At 49.8% G+C, this 15,124-nt stretch overlaps 1 long non-coding RNA gene across 1 annotated transcript; it reads right to left on the bottom strand.

The window, feature by feature from the left end:
- Nucleotides 1-216: 216 nt before the first annotated feature.
- On the bottom strand, nt 217-14,429 carry LOC118912009 (uncharacterized). Its single transcript, XR_008995986.1, has 3 exons — nt 14,417-14,429; nt 12,537-12,690; nt 217-366 (listed from the first exon to the last, which is right to left on the bottom strand). It is a non-coding gene; the product is annotated as an uncharacterized LOC118912009 (long non-coding RNA).
- Between the last annotated feature and the right edge of the window lie 695 nt (nt 14,430-15,124).

Below are 15,124 nucleotides of genomic sequence, written 5' to 3'. Positions count from 1 at the left end.
TTGTTGGGCCTTTGGGGATGAATTGCTATATCCCTAGTGTGTGGACCAATGTGTGATACATTGCAGGCACTTGGTAAATATCTATTCAATGAACGATAGCTAATATTTTATGAATGCTTAATATATGTCTTAGGTAACCACTGTGTATATAATTTTATTTAATACCTCAGTAATACTATGATGTAGATACTCAGAGAGGTGAAGTGGCTTGCCTGTGCTCTCACAGCTGGAATGAGGATTCACGCCCACCCGATGCCAGAGCCTGAGCTCTCAGCTACCATCCAAGAGCCAGTATGGTCATGGTGTGTTTAGGGAAGGACCCATCATGCTCCAGCCCAGGGGATACTGGGGGAAAGGGACCTTGATCTGAAAAAAAAATACAAAAAGCAAAGTATAGAGATATGTTATTCTTGTAGTGAAATGACTTCAGTGATTAAAGAGGAAACTAAATAACAAAAGCAAATTCCACCTAAAATGAAATCATTACTGTTTATTGAGAACTACCCTGTTCTGGGCACCAGCTAAGAGCTTCACACACATGACCCTGTTTAATCTTCTCAATAATCCTGAGTGGCACATACTGTTATTATTAGCATTTTACAATCTAGGAAAGCATGGCTCAGAGAGATCATTTACCTAAGGTCACCAAGTTACAGAGCAGCTTGTCTATCTCATTCCAAAGCTTGGGTCATCTCCTCCTAAAGCAATAATTTACTTCTATTAGAAGTAAAAAACCTCCCAAATTGTTCTGTGCACTTGGCACGTGAAGATTTGGGTCTGACTTATCTTTTTATTCTCAGCACAAGGGGTGCTCAGCAAGGATCTGCTGGCTGGGTAGGTGGATGAACAAAGGAATGAACGAATGAATTTAGTGAGAGGGGGCGTCGTCTCCAGCTGGGTATAGCTTGATCTAAGCCCAGGCCAGTGTCTCTAAAACAGCAAGGTTGGAAGACCCACTCCATCAGAAGATGTGCAGGGGTTCTTTAAATATTCATATTCCTGCACCCCTTAGCGGCCCCTGAATCAGAAGACCTGAGGCCTGTAGAACTGCCTTCACACCACATTTGCCAGGAGATAGTGACATTCCCCAAAGCTGGGAGAGCCACAGCAGTAAGGTCGGCTCCAACATCCCAGTTAAGCTGAGGTTCCTCTCACACAGAGCCCCTGGACTCTCCCAGTGGGCAGCTTCCATGCATAAACACAGGCCAGCTGCAGGCAGCCCAGGGAAAAGGGAGAGAGATTACTAAGGGTGAGGATGACTTATTAGGAATGGTGGAAGAATCCAGCAGGGCAGTGTTTGTGTGAAGGAAAGCAGGAGCCACACATAAATTCTGGGACAGCTGGCAGCCCGCACTGAGGCATCACATGCCCCAATGTGTGGGTAGTCCTAGGTCTAATGGGGCAGAGATTATACATGGGAAACCTGAAGGCTGTGCTAGGGAGACATTTATAATGCATGACTGAAACTGCTTGCCCATTAGGATTTTGCAACAAGATTCATCAGCTCTGGGCCAGGTAGGCCCTTAGAGAATGTCTCAGCTATTTGTATTTAAACTCTTAAAAAGTGTTTTTAGAGAAATGGATTCTTCTGTTTTGATGAAATCTTATACATAGTCTCAATATATAAGACACATGAAAATAAAGATGTTTTGTTCACCCTCCTTGGGGGCATTGCCACAGAACACTAGGGTTCCAAAGAACCCAGTGTGAAAACCACTGATCTTCATTTTGCTCAAGGAGAAAGTGAGGCTCTGAATAGAGAAAGGACTTGCCCAAGGGCACACAGCAAGATAGGTCCAGGCTGCTGGAAATAGAGGGTGCAGTAAACAGTGTCCCACCCTAGGGAACTGCCAGGGCAGATGGCAGAGGCCATAATCACAATAAAACTAACTCACATACATTGAGTGTTGCTCTGTGCAGAGCCCTGCTTTCAGTCCTTCACTTGCATGATCTCATTTCATTCCCACCACAGCCCGATGGCGGGCTGTTACAACTCACATTTTATAGGTGAAGAAATAAGACACAGAGGGGTCGTCCACTGTAACCAAGATCACACAGCTAAAGTGGAGATAGAATTCGAAACAAGGCTGTGGGCCTCCAGAACGTGTCCTTTCACCAGCCCACCAGGCAGCCAGCCCCACGAGCTTCTGCTCAGTATGTTGGAGCTGCTCTTGCTTCCTTTACATCATTCTCCTGAGAGAAGCCAGGTTGTTATTTTTAAAGCACAAATCTGACTGAGCACCTCTCTGCAAACACCTTCAATGGCTCTCCACTGGCCCACAAGGTACCACTTTGGCCTCATGGCAATGCAGCGCCCCACTCCTTTCTGGACTCTCGCCACACCTGCATCCCCACCACATACATACCAGTGGCCTTCAATTTTGTTGACATGTACCCTATTTATAAAAATTTGTCAGCACACTCCCAGTATCTGCACTTTTTTATTTTTAAATTTGTTTCTGGGTACTGCCTGCTATCCTATTGTATACAGTTAGAATACACTCAAATGTAATTTAAATGAATTAAACAACAAGATAAAAAGCAAATAGGGATTTTATTTCCTCACCCCACAGAACTGCCTTGCCCACTCCCTTGGGTGCCCTCAGTCACGTCCAGTGCTCCCGGTCTGTACTGTCTGCAGGCGTGGGGCACCCATCTGGAGCCGCCTGCTGCCTTGCCTGGTAAGTTCTGCTCTTCCTTCAGATCCAGGCTGCAACCTCACTTCTTCCAAGATGCTTTTGCAGCTCCAGGGCACCCCACACATCTCCCTTGAGGCACTGGGCTCACCCACGATCATTTAATGGCATACTTTTAATCAACTGTCAAGTCTGTCACCCCGTCCAGACTGTGTGCTCTCTGTGAGGACAAGGGGTCCATTTTCTGTGTCACTCCAGCTCCCAGCACTCAGCAGCTAAGACCATCTGTTGACCAGTTAAGTGACTAGCACAGGGCTGGGCACCTCATGGGAGCTCTGAGCTCTAGTCTGGCAGTTTCCACACTTGACCACACATTAGAATCATGGGATGGCTCCTTTAAATACAAATGGCTCTGCCTCAGAATTTCTGATTCAGTAGGTGTCCCGGGTTGAATTGTGTTCCCTCAAAATTCATAAGTAGGAGCCCTAGCTCCCAGTTCCTCAGAATGTGACTGTATTTGGAGATAAGGCCTCTCAAGAAGTGATTAAGTTAAAATGGGGTGGTTAGGGCCCTAATCTAATCTGACTGGTGTCCTTTTAAGAAGAGGAAATTAGAACAGAGACAGTGAGAGTCACCCAGACACATTCTCACACAGACGGAGGACCTCGCTGGGGACACACCAGACAACCACCACCTGCAAGCTGAGGATGAGGCTGCAGGAAAAACTGAACACGCTGACACCTTGATCTTGAACGTCCAGCCTCCAGAACATGAGAAAATAAGTCTCTGTTGTTTAAACCAGCAGGAATAGACTGATAGAGCAGGTCTGGCATGGGGGCTGGGGTTTTGCATTTCTGACGAGCATCCCAGGGACACTGGTGCCGCCAGGGCAGGGACCACACTCTGAGAACTGCTGCTCTCCACCCGGGTGATGGGGGAGGAGTGGCTGAAGAACAAGGGAGGCCTGGAAGGGTGGAGGGAGAACTGCTGGCCAAGAATGCTGCCCTGGCATTTCCTGGGCTCCAGGAAGAGAGCTCTCCCCCGAGGGTGTGAGTCCTGGAACAGGCCGAAGCGTTCTGAGCTGTTACTCTCCCTGCTTTTGGCCGGGACACTGGGAAGGAATGGTTGGGGGTGGGGGTCTCCTCAGACACATCAGCTGGGAGACAGATCTCCCAGCTGGGATTCTGGGGCTGTCACAAGGAGGCATGCTCAGCCCAGCCCCTTCTCAGAGAGCTCTCAGCTGACCAAGCAGAGGTCAGGGGAGCTGGCAAGCTGATGAGGTCCTGGTTCACTGGAGATGCCCCTGGCTGCAGGCCCCCACCCCCCATCCCAGTGGGGGCCCTGAAATTAGAAGCCGGGCTCTGTACACGTCCTTCAGGGGAGGACCTAGTGAATGAAAGCATTCCTGTGGGCCACCACCTTCTCTGAGCCCTGTCAATAAAGTGGGCATGATGACATCTATCACAAAGGATGGTGGTGAATATTAAATAATAAAGATAATAAGTAATTGGATTTTATTCTATGGTTATCAAGTTAGACTCAATTTCACTTCAGCCTTACAATATCCAAAAGGCAACTGTAAGCACCATTTTATGGATGTGGAAACTGAGGCTCAGATAGGTTAAGTAAATTACCCAAGGATTCAGGACAGATAGTGGCACAGCAAGAATTCAATCCCACCTGCAGAGCCCACACTCAACCATTCATAACCTTCCCCCTTCGTAAGAGTTTAGGACTAGGCCTGGCTCAGGGAGGAACTCACTGGCTGTTCCCTTGTCTTAACTCAAGCTCCTACAACCCAAGTCAATTCCTCTGCCGATTCTGGAAGAAGGTAAAGAAGGAGGTGTTACCAGGAACTTTCCTCCCTGCTCCAGAGGAAGGCTGTCTAGGCTAAAACCATCTGTCATCCTTTGCCCTATCTCCAGTGTGTCAAATAAATGACCAACACATGCCCTATCCTCACAACAGTGCTATGAACACTATTATATACCCATTTCACAGACATGGAAATGTAGACTCAGGAAGTCGGGTTGAGAGGTTGCCCAAGTTCTCCCAGCTGTGAGAAATGTTGGTCCTGGAACTGGATCCCCAAGCCCTTGCTGATGATGCATCCCATTCCTCTTCTGGTTCTCTCAATCAAATGTCCCTTCCTTGGGACAGAAAGCTCTGCTCAAGAGGGAAGATGTAACTTTTTCTCCCAAAGCTCTGAGTCAACTCATAGAGTATAATCATGGTGGGCTCAACAGTCAGGCAGGAAAAGAGCTTTGTCCAACTATCCACAACAATCAGCCTTTGCCCCAAAGAGAAAGATAGAGAGAGGGAAGACAGAGGGATGGAGAGAAAGAGAAGAAGGAAAAGGGAAAGAGAGAGACAGAGAAGACCAAACCAATACCATTTCAGCTTCTTGAACTCCCCTGCCCCTTCAAGGCATAGTTCAGATTTTCTCTCATGCAGGAAGCCTTTTCTCCAATTCAGCCAGGCCAGTCATGCTGTGCTCCTGCTCTGTCATTGCACAGGCCTGTCTGGCCTCCCACACTACCGGATACGGGCCAGGATGGTTTTGGTTGCAAGTGACAGAAACCCAACTCAAGCTGGCTTCAGCCCAAATGGGCGTTTGTTGGCTCCCCAGACTCAAAGCCCAAAGGCAGAGCTGACCTTAGGGGCTCAGGCACAGCTTCTGGAGTGCCCTCCACATTTGGGCTCTCCCCTCCTCCGGGGTGGCTCTGCCCTTAGGAGACCCTTGCCACAGAAACAAGGCAGCCACCAGCACACAGACTGCCCCAGCAGGCGGAGCTCCTCTTCCCAGGACCCACTCCTGAAACAGCCACCTGTGGGGGGCGGGGGGCACTCTGAGCAGCCAAGCCTGGGTCACATGGGCAGCAGAAGGGTATTTCCCCCAAAGAAAATGAAGACTCTGTTGGCAGATGAAGGGAGCAGTGGCTGAGTGAGCAAAAACGGAAAGTCACACTCTCCAGGGCCTTTATCTGGTTTCCTCGTTCTCCCTTGTCTGTTGTGTGACCTTGGACAAGTCACATTCCCTCCTGGTCCTCAATTACCTCATTTGCAAAATGGGGGTGATATCCTAACTCAGATGTGTTTGAAAGGATTCAAAAAGTTAAAGCACATAAAAAGCCTTGCACAGTGCTCAGCCCACAGAAAGTACCAAGCTCCTGCCACCCCTTCTTCTTCTGGGCACCCCACCCCCAGGCAGGCATGCCTGGTGTTTAGAACAGTGGTGCTCCTTAAACATTTGGCCACTGATTTAATTCAATTAAATGCTTCCCTCCTTGCAGGCATCCTGTGTGTGTGAACTGTTCCATCTGTCTTTTATCTTAGGGATCTCTCCTGGGATGATGAAGCTCTAAGTGGAAGCCCCCAGAGACAGGCAATAGTGGTAACTATTCATTCAACACATGTTTCTTAAGCCCCATTAGGACATGTTCCAGGCACTGGGGATGCAGCGGAGAACAAGGTAGACCTGGGCCCTGACCTCATGGAGTTGGGCTCACTCATGGATGCGGTGCACACCGTGTGAGGCCTATGTGTGTCATCTGTAATCCAGGATTACATTAAATGTCATCTCGTGGAATCCTTCAAATGGCATCATGCTCATTTCACAGATGAGGAAACCGAGGATCAGTGAAGCGAAATCCCAGCAGATAAATAGATCACTCAGCAAACAAGTGGCAAAAATGACAAACTACCTCACTATTCCTTCCCGGATAAAGTCTGAGTCAGGCCCCATGAAGAATTCAATAATTCAATGAAGGTTAATTACAATGACAGGGCCTATAAAAATCAAACAGTCTGCCTTCCAGGAAGCTAAAGGGAAGTGGGGGGAGATAGTCATGTGCAAAGTCAACCCGAGGTTGGAATGAACCGTGTCAAGTCCATACATGGGAATCCACATCCCCATGTGGATTGCCCAGAAGGCAGGCGAGGAGCCCCCAGTGGGGCCGAGCATCAGGAGGAACCGAACCATGCAAACCATGATCTGCAGGCTGAGAGCAGCCAGGCAGTGTAGAAACAACCGGCTAAGCTGCCATAAGGTCCAAACCTGCACTTTGGAAGGGCCTGGGGTCCACGGGGAAGGTCGGTACTCCCTTCCCCAGCCCACCGGCAGCCACCAGCCCAGCCAACCAGAAAGGCTGAGTGAGGGCATGTCACTCCTCTGCCTCTAATCCCCGAGTAGGTTATGAGGCTGAAGAGGTAACCTGGCTAATGATGGGGACTGAGACCAGCAGTTAGCAGTGACTCTGGAGCCGGCAGAGCCAGTTTCCTGGCTGTAGGACTTTGGTCTATCAGCTTCACCTCCAAGCCTCAGTGTTCTCCTCTGCAAAGTGGAAATGGCTAATACCTACCTTACAGAGTGAGGAATAAATCAGGTGACTGTGCAGCCGCCCTACACACATTAATCCACACAGTCCACATAATTAAGGATTTGTGTTCTCGGTGCACATGAAGAAACTGAGGCTCAGAAAGGTGAGTCCCTTGCCGTAAATCATCCAGCAGGTCAGCGGCAGCTACAGGTTTGGAGCCCCAGTCTGCCTGACTCCACAGCAGGACTCTGCCCACCTCCCACAACACTTTGTAGGTCCTATCTACATGCCAGGTGCTTGCTCTGCACACTTCCAATCTAGCAGTTTCCAGTTGAGACCCGCATATGTCCTCCTGGGGTGTTGGTTCTGAAAGTGTTGGCAATGTTTGCTCCTGGTATGCTAGGGAACACTTGGGAATTCAAATATACTTGTGAAATCCAAACAGATGCATTTTTTAATGGCCCACAATCAGGCAAAGCCTATTAGCTGAACAAACAAACAATGAAAGGCCTTCCTCTGGTGCAGAGGAAACAAAAGGCTCTTTCTTGCCACCAGAATCTGGCTGGCAGCTCAGCTCTCTGGGGAGAAGACAGGCATTCTTGGTGGATAGCCCCAGCTCATGCAAGATACAGGATCTGTTCAGAGAAGTTCTCGTTGCACCCCCCAGCACCCCCGCATGCCCTCTCGAACACACGTTGAGCCCGAACCCACATTGTTGGCTTGCTTTGTTCAAGTGTGAGGGTTTCTCAGAGCCAGCTGGTGAAGCCGCCTTGCAGCCGGCAAGGCCTAGAGAGTAAAGGTACCAGAGGGCAAAGAAGACAGAGACTGGGGCACAGCTCCCCTTATCAGATTTGCAATCAGCCCCAAAGCCCTGAGTCCCTCACTCATCATGGGTACAGGACTGGGCATTAAGCATTAGAAGGGAGGGAGAGAGGGAGCTGACCCAGATTTCAAGGAGCATGGTGGGTGTACTGCCTCAGTTTCCCCAGAGTGATCAGCCTTTGGGATGCCCAAGACAAAAGATTCAGATGTATAAGGCTTTGAGCAAGTTCAAGGTTTCCTGGCCACATGACCTCTATGCCCCACCTGGTGGTTCCTGGCAAATTCTCTGAATCTAGCTACATTTGGAAGAGACATCATGTGGCCAGAATGGTTTGGGAATAATGGTACCCACCCTCATAAGCCACAGGGGGATGAATTTAGTTAGCCAGTCTCCAGCTTAACCCTTGAAGGTCCCCTGGTGTCCCTGCAGACCTGGGTTCAAATCCCAGCTCTGCCTCTTCCTCCCTAATGGGCAGCTCGCTTCTCTTTGTTGAGCCTCCTCATCCCAGCTGCAGAATGGAGGTCATGATAGTAGTGCCTCAGAGGCATGAATGCATGTGAAAGGCTGAGTGCGACCCCGGCGTAAGACAGTCACTTGACAGACACAGCTCTTTAGGGCAACAACTCAAAGCTCTCCCTGGATGAAAAGGGCACCCTTGTCCCAAGTGGACAGGAGGACCTGGGTTGGAGACTGCCACACTTCCATCTCTAACCCGGACCTCTCCCCTGAGATGAGCTCATGGATCCAATGGGCTCCTGGACATTCCCGCTTGGTTGTTTAATAAGCAACTCACACTTGATACATACTAGTTCTAGCCTCACCCCATCAACCCTGCCTCTTCCCACCTCAGTAAGGGAGCTTGCACTCCCAGTGACTTGGGTCCCAAATCTTGTTACCGTCCTTGATTTTTTCCTCCCACCCTGTATCTAGTTCATCTAGCTCTTCCTCTGAGATGTATCCAGAACCCAGTTACTTTCACCACCTCTTCATGCCCACCACCCTGGCTCAAGTCCCCACTGTCTTTCTGGGGGATTATTGGAAAAGCCCCTCGCCTGGTCTTTCTGCTTCCTCCCAACGTCCACTTCAGCATATTCCCTGCAGAGGAGCTGGAGGCATTAGTTTCCTAGAAATTACCACAACGTTGATGGCTTAAAACAACACAGATTTCTTCTACAGTTCTGGAGGCCAGAAGCCTAAGATTAGTGTCACTGAGCTGAAGTCACGACGCCAGCAGGCTGGTTGTTTCCGGCGGCTGAGGGCTTCCTTGCCTTTCCTAGCTGCTGCAAGCTGCCCGCACTCCGTGGCTCACCCCGCTCCTGTCTCTTGCCTTTGTTGTCACATCTCCTTCTACTCTGCTGAAGCAATATCTCCTTCTGCCTCTCTCTTATAAGGACATCTATGATTATATCCATGGGCCCACTTAGACAATCCAGGATCATGCCACCACGTCCAGGGCCTTAACCTTAGTCACAGTTATAATCCTTTTTGCCGTGTAAGGCAACATATTGGCAGGTCTGGGGGTTGGGATGTGGACGTATTGGGGGCCATTTTTCAGCTTACCACAGGATCCTTTAAAGTGTCGGTTGGGCCATGTCTCTCCTCTACTCACCCCTCTATTCCCAGGAGCTCCCTTTCTTAATGTAAAAGCCATCCTTACAACAGCCTGTGAGGCCCTCTGTGACCTGGATCCTATACTTCTCTGATCTCAAATCCTCCCACCTTTCCCCTCACTCACTCTGCTCAAACTACATTGGCCTCCTTGCTGTGTCCAATAAATGCCACATATTTCTGTCTCAGGGCCTTTGCACTGGCTGCTCCCTCCACCCAGAATGCTCTTCTCTCAGATACCCCCATGGTTCACTACCTCACATCAACTCAGCGCTCTGCTCAAGTCACCAAAGAGAGGCCTTCCTGTTCCACACTGTAGGAAATGAAGCCCCTGCCACATACCCCATCCTTCTCTGTCCCCTACTCTTCTTTATCTTTGTTCTTGATCTTCATCACCACTTGAAAGATATATTTATTAATTTACAATCTTCTTCTCTACTAGTATGTAAGTTATTTTGAAGCAGGAATTCTACTCATTGCCGTATGTCCCATGCTGAGATCAGTGCCTGGCACGTAGTAGGTGCTCAATAAATACTTATTGGATGGACCTATCTGGTCCAGACCCTCAGGCTCTTTCTGAAGTGACTGAACTCTAGTCATTATGTACTGTGTCAATCCTCAAATCCCCTCAGTACTTTGGCTAGAGATATCTTAATTCAAAGGTGAAGATAGAGCAAACAATAGAATTTAGAATGCAGTCCCACCTCTCCTACTCCCCTGCTGGTTCCTGGGTACCTAGGACCCCCTCTCATCGCATGTGATACTTGCTTCTCAGCTTTGTCCACCAGGCAACGTGCAGAGCTAACAGTCATTGCAGGTCCTATGTGCCTCCACCCTATACATGTAATTAACTCATTTAATCCTCAGCCCAGCAATGTGAGGTAGGTGCTATCACAGTCATCCCCATTTTACAGATGAAGAAACGGGGGCATGGGGCAGTCCTACTCATAGTAACGGTCTGTACACAGGGTTGTGTTTTCCTGGAGCTGGGGCCCTAGCCTAGTTCATCCCTGAATCCCCTCCACAGAGCCCAGGAATAGGCAGAGGGTGGGTGTTTGGAAGTTCAGGAATGATGAGAGGAAATGAGCCTGACAGCCCTTCAAGCCCAGCCACCAGCTGCTCTGCAGAGGCTCTTGGCATTGGTCTGGGGCCCTGAGGGGAGGGGTAAGGATGAAAGGCTGGGGGTGGGTGGGTCCCTGAGGCACTGATCTCCCAGGGGGCTGAGGCAGGCGGGGATGTACTGAGATGGGGCACTGGAACCCAGACCAGCCCTCAGGAGGGAGCTGGAAGGGTCAGAAGGGCTCCCTTGGCAGGCTTCTCTGGGTGGAGGCTAGGCCTCCCCAGCCCCACCCCCAAGGTAAGAGCCTCTGCACCCACAGAGTGGTCTTCCAGGGTGGGGCGACAGCAGGTGATAAGGGTCCTTTGTTTGCTGACCAGAGCCCGGCTGCCAGCCAGAGTACAGGAGCTTCCACGGCAGCCGCCAGGGGGTCCCTTGCCTTTCACTGTGCAGACAACATACTCAGCTCAATGCCCTGAATGAATATTTAAAGAGCTTGGTTTTGAGGATGTTCCAAATCATCTCCCACCCAGGGCACCCACATACTGGGCCTGCCACATGCTTTCAGTCTCCCTGTCAGGGAGGAGGCAGTCTGAGCCTCCAGGATGCTGAGAACAGTGCTACAGGCCTGCGTCAGGTGGGCGGCCAACTGCACTAACAGGACCTTTCAGCCCCTGCCTGCCACCACCTGTCCCCAAGCAATCTGAGCCAATCAGTAAGACAAGGTGGAGGTTGCACGGCAAACCAGGTCCTGGCTGATTTTGATGGCTTTGGAAGGGTAGTTTCAATGAAAATATGATTGAATGCATGAATGGATGAATGAATGAAAGATGCTCCAGAGAAGAGCATCATGTATCAGACCCACATTGTGTCTTTTCTCCCTGATATACACTTCTTCATGGCTAAGACCTTCCAACATCTGACCTCACAGGTAGATTAGCTCCAACTCAATGTCTCCACCTTACAATCACCTTGTTCGTGAGCAGTAATGATAATGACTATCTCATATTTCTTATATCCCACACTCCAAACCCTCTCCAAAGCACTTATTAGTCAGCAGCATTCTCAGTCATTCTAACATACTTCTGTGGTAGGTATTATTTCCATTTCACAGATAGGGAACCTGAAGTGAAGTCACATGGCCAAGGACACACAGCTCAGCAGACTCAGGATACGAGCTCAGGTCCTTCTGGCTCCAAAGCTCGCACCCCCTCTTTTTGGGCATGGCAAACCAATGACCCACGTCACAGTGACAAGCATTCCGTGGACCCACGTGCTTATTCATCCCTGGTTAGAGCCTACGTATAAATGCACATGTGCACACACCCCCGCCCAGGAACGTAAACTCCATGTTAGCAGTGACTGGAGTCACGTTGCTGGCACATAGTAGGTGCTTGTTATGGACTGAGTGTTTATTCATATATTGAAGCCCTAACCCCCAATGTGAGTATATTTGGAGATGGGGGACTTTAAGGAAGTAATTAAGGTTAATTGAGGTTGTAAGGGTGGAGTCCTGATCCAATAGGTCCTTATAAGAAGAGACACCTTACAAGAGAGTTCACACTCTCTCTCCAGAGGTGTGTGCACAGAGAAGAGGCCACGTGAGGGCACAGCGAGATGTCTACAAGCCAGCAAGAGAGCTTTCACCAGAAATCAACCCTGCCAGACCTTGATGTGGGGCTTTCAGCCTCCAGGACTCTGAGGAGACCCGTTTCTGCTGCTCACGCTGCCTCCCCTGTGGCGTTTGGTTATGGCAGTCTGCTCAGCCTGTACATTGCTCTGTACATTTTGTTATGGAATACAAACCTGGTTTGGTGGACTGGCTTTTTAAAAAAAGGATTTGAATGTCCCAGCACCACCCCAGTTGGTCTCCTCCTCAGCATCCCCTTTTCCTGTTCAGCCTGGGGTGTCCTGGGTTTGCAGCTCTGCTCTCAGCGGAGCTACAGCTTCAGCTCAGGCAGGCCCCAGGCAGGGCTCGATCCTCCTGTGCTGCTGGCTAGGTCCAGAGAAACAAGTAGCCCCTCTCATGGCCCCCAGAAGGACACCCACAGGTGTGGGGGGGGCGCTCTCTGGGCCCGGGAGGCCTTCCCTACCTTGTGGCCACTGGCAGCTCCTGACCTTCAGCTCACTCCTCAGGCACAGGGTCTCAAAACCTCCATGTGGTCTCTGGGGACAGGTTCTCTGGAGACCTGCTCTCTGCATGGTGGCTGTGGTCAGGGCCCCCCAGCTCAGGCGGCACCTCTGGGCCTGGGAGCAGAGGGAGAAGTCTCTGAGAGCTTCACCAGCCCCCAAATGCCCACCCAGTGGGGAGCCCAGCGAGTGAGGAAATTCAAGAGGGTAACTAGAGTGGCTGCCAGTGCTCAGGGGAGCAACCTGCCCCTCAACCACCTGGCCCACGGAGCCCTGCTGCCGTGCTCACCACCCCGCAATAGAGCACAGGCAGCCAGCAGCAGGCCTGCCCAGCTGCCAGCAGGACTGCCGCCTCTGCTCTGGGGTGGGGGCGGCTAGAGGGTGTGCAGTGCAGAGCCCCGCCCTAGTGTGGGCACACCTGACTCAGGATCCCTGTGCCTGGCTGCACCTTGCTTTTCTCCCCTGTAGAATGGGGAGAGCAGACCCTCAGCACCTCACTTGCTTCACCCTGGCCTACTCCTGGCCCTGGGGAGAGTGCCCCCAAATCTGGATATGGCGTAAATGTGGAGGAAAAGAGAGAGATGGTGAAAGATGAGGGCCGGAGGAAGGACAAATATGGTGGAGCACTTACTCATGTTGTCTGTTCATTCACATCTTATTCGTCATAAGTGGCCAGGCCCTGCAAGGGGCACTTGCCATACATTGTTTCACTCACCCCCCACAAGATGTCTGAGATCAGGAGTATTATCCTTATTTAATGAATGAAGAAATAGAGACTCCACGAAGTAATATGACAGCCCAAGGTTGCACAGCTAATGAGACACAGGGATGGAATCCACATTAGGGCTGCCAATCCCTGGGCTGTACTACCCAATGGATAATGACAATAAAAGCTCACATTTGTGCAGTGTTTACTATGTATCAGGTGATCTTTTAAGCATGTGTATATATTAACCTGTGTAATCCTCCCAATACATGTTTAAAATGGGTCTTTTATTATCCTAATTTTATAGATGAGAAAGCTGAGGTGCAAAGAGGTGCAAAGAGCCCAAGGTCATACAGCAACCATTAATGGCACCAGCAGGATTTGAACCTAGGTGCCACACTCAAAGCTCTAAAACCACGAAACAACACTCCGTCTCATCTCACTTCCTATAACCTTCACAGGATATCCCAATAGGAGACCTTATTACCCCCATTTTGTAGAGTTAAACTCCTTGTTCAAGGTTATCCAGAGGGGTAAGTGCAAACCTGGAATTTGAATCCAACTGTTTCTTGTTATATTCTTACTATAATTGTTATTACAGCTACCATTCACTGAGTGCTTAGTACCTGTCAGGTTCAGTGCCAAGAGTGTTACATGTACCCTCGCATAGAATCATCACAACTGCCTTGGGAAGAAGAAGTCTGGAGAGGCAAGCTTACACTGTGGTAACAAATAGCACTCCCAACACACAATTTTAATGGCTAAAATCAAAAAGCATTTATTTTTGCTCACAAGATATATGTTAGCTAGGGGCTGTGTTCTCTGCTATCCTCACTCAGAGACTCAGATTGAAGAAGGCCCCATCTATGTGCAGGTTGGCCAAGACACAAGGGAAGGTTGATTCAAGTAATTGAATATTCCAACCTGACAGAGACACGTGTCAGTTCTTTGCAAAGCTCATTGGCCACAATTAGTCACGTGGCCCCACCCAATCACAGAGAGGCTATACACACAACCCTACCATGTGCACAGAAGACAGAGCCACACAGCCAGACCACCCCAGCGTTATCTCCATTCTACAGAAAAGGAAACCCAAGGTCCCAGCTAGTAAGGAACAGAACCTGGAGCCAAACCCACCTGGAGCCCCTCCTCCTTCAACTGTGCCAGCTCCTGGGACACAAAGCAGACCCATCAATCAAAGCACATTTATTTAGCCTTACGGTTTACAGTGAATTTTCCTACACATAATCTCATTTAACTCATTCAGCTCTGGTGCAAAGGTCAGAAAAATTCTCCCGAATTTGCAGCCAAACTGAAGTTCAGAAAAATGTGGTCGGAGTTACGGCCATGTGGATTGTGTGAAAGGGGACAGGGATAAGAGCCCAGTTTTCCTGGCCCTCCAGCACCTTGCTTAACATCAGGCCTCCTTCCCTTTCATCTCAGGGCAAAGAAGAGAAACTTACACCCCTTTTTCTTCCCCACTCCTGTGGTGGGAACTGAAGGGACACAGTAGTATTTTTAGACTTTCTAAGAGTGAGATGGAACTGGCGCAGACTGAGGTCAGGGAGCTTGACCATGACTCAGCGGCCCCCATTCACAGCTGGGAACTGCCAGGAACAGAACCCTCATTGAGTTCCCCATTAAACTTTGTGTTCCCAGCATCTTATCCAGCCCTTAAAACAGGCAGTAGGCCCATTTTATAGATGAGGAAATGGAGGCTCAGAACCAAACAGAGGGCCTCACACAGAAGGCTCAACAGAAGTGCTGTGGTCAGGTAGCCTACTGAATCAGAGGGCTAAGAGATCAGCCCAAGGGTGCCCAGAAGGAATCATAAGGGCAGGAACA

Source organism: Manis pentadactyla, chromosome 2 (assembly GCF_030020395.1).
Source record: "Manis pentadactyla isolate mManPen7 chromosome 2, mManPen7.hap1, whole genome shotgun sequence".
Lineage (NCBI taxonomy): Eukaryota > Metazoa > Chordata > Mammalia > Pholidota > Manidae > Manis > Manis pentadactyla.
Note: the sequence above shows the minus strand (reverse complement) of the source record. Positions and strands in the feature narration are given on the sequence as shown.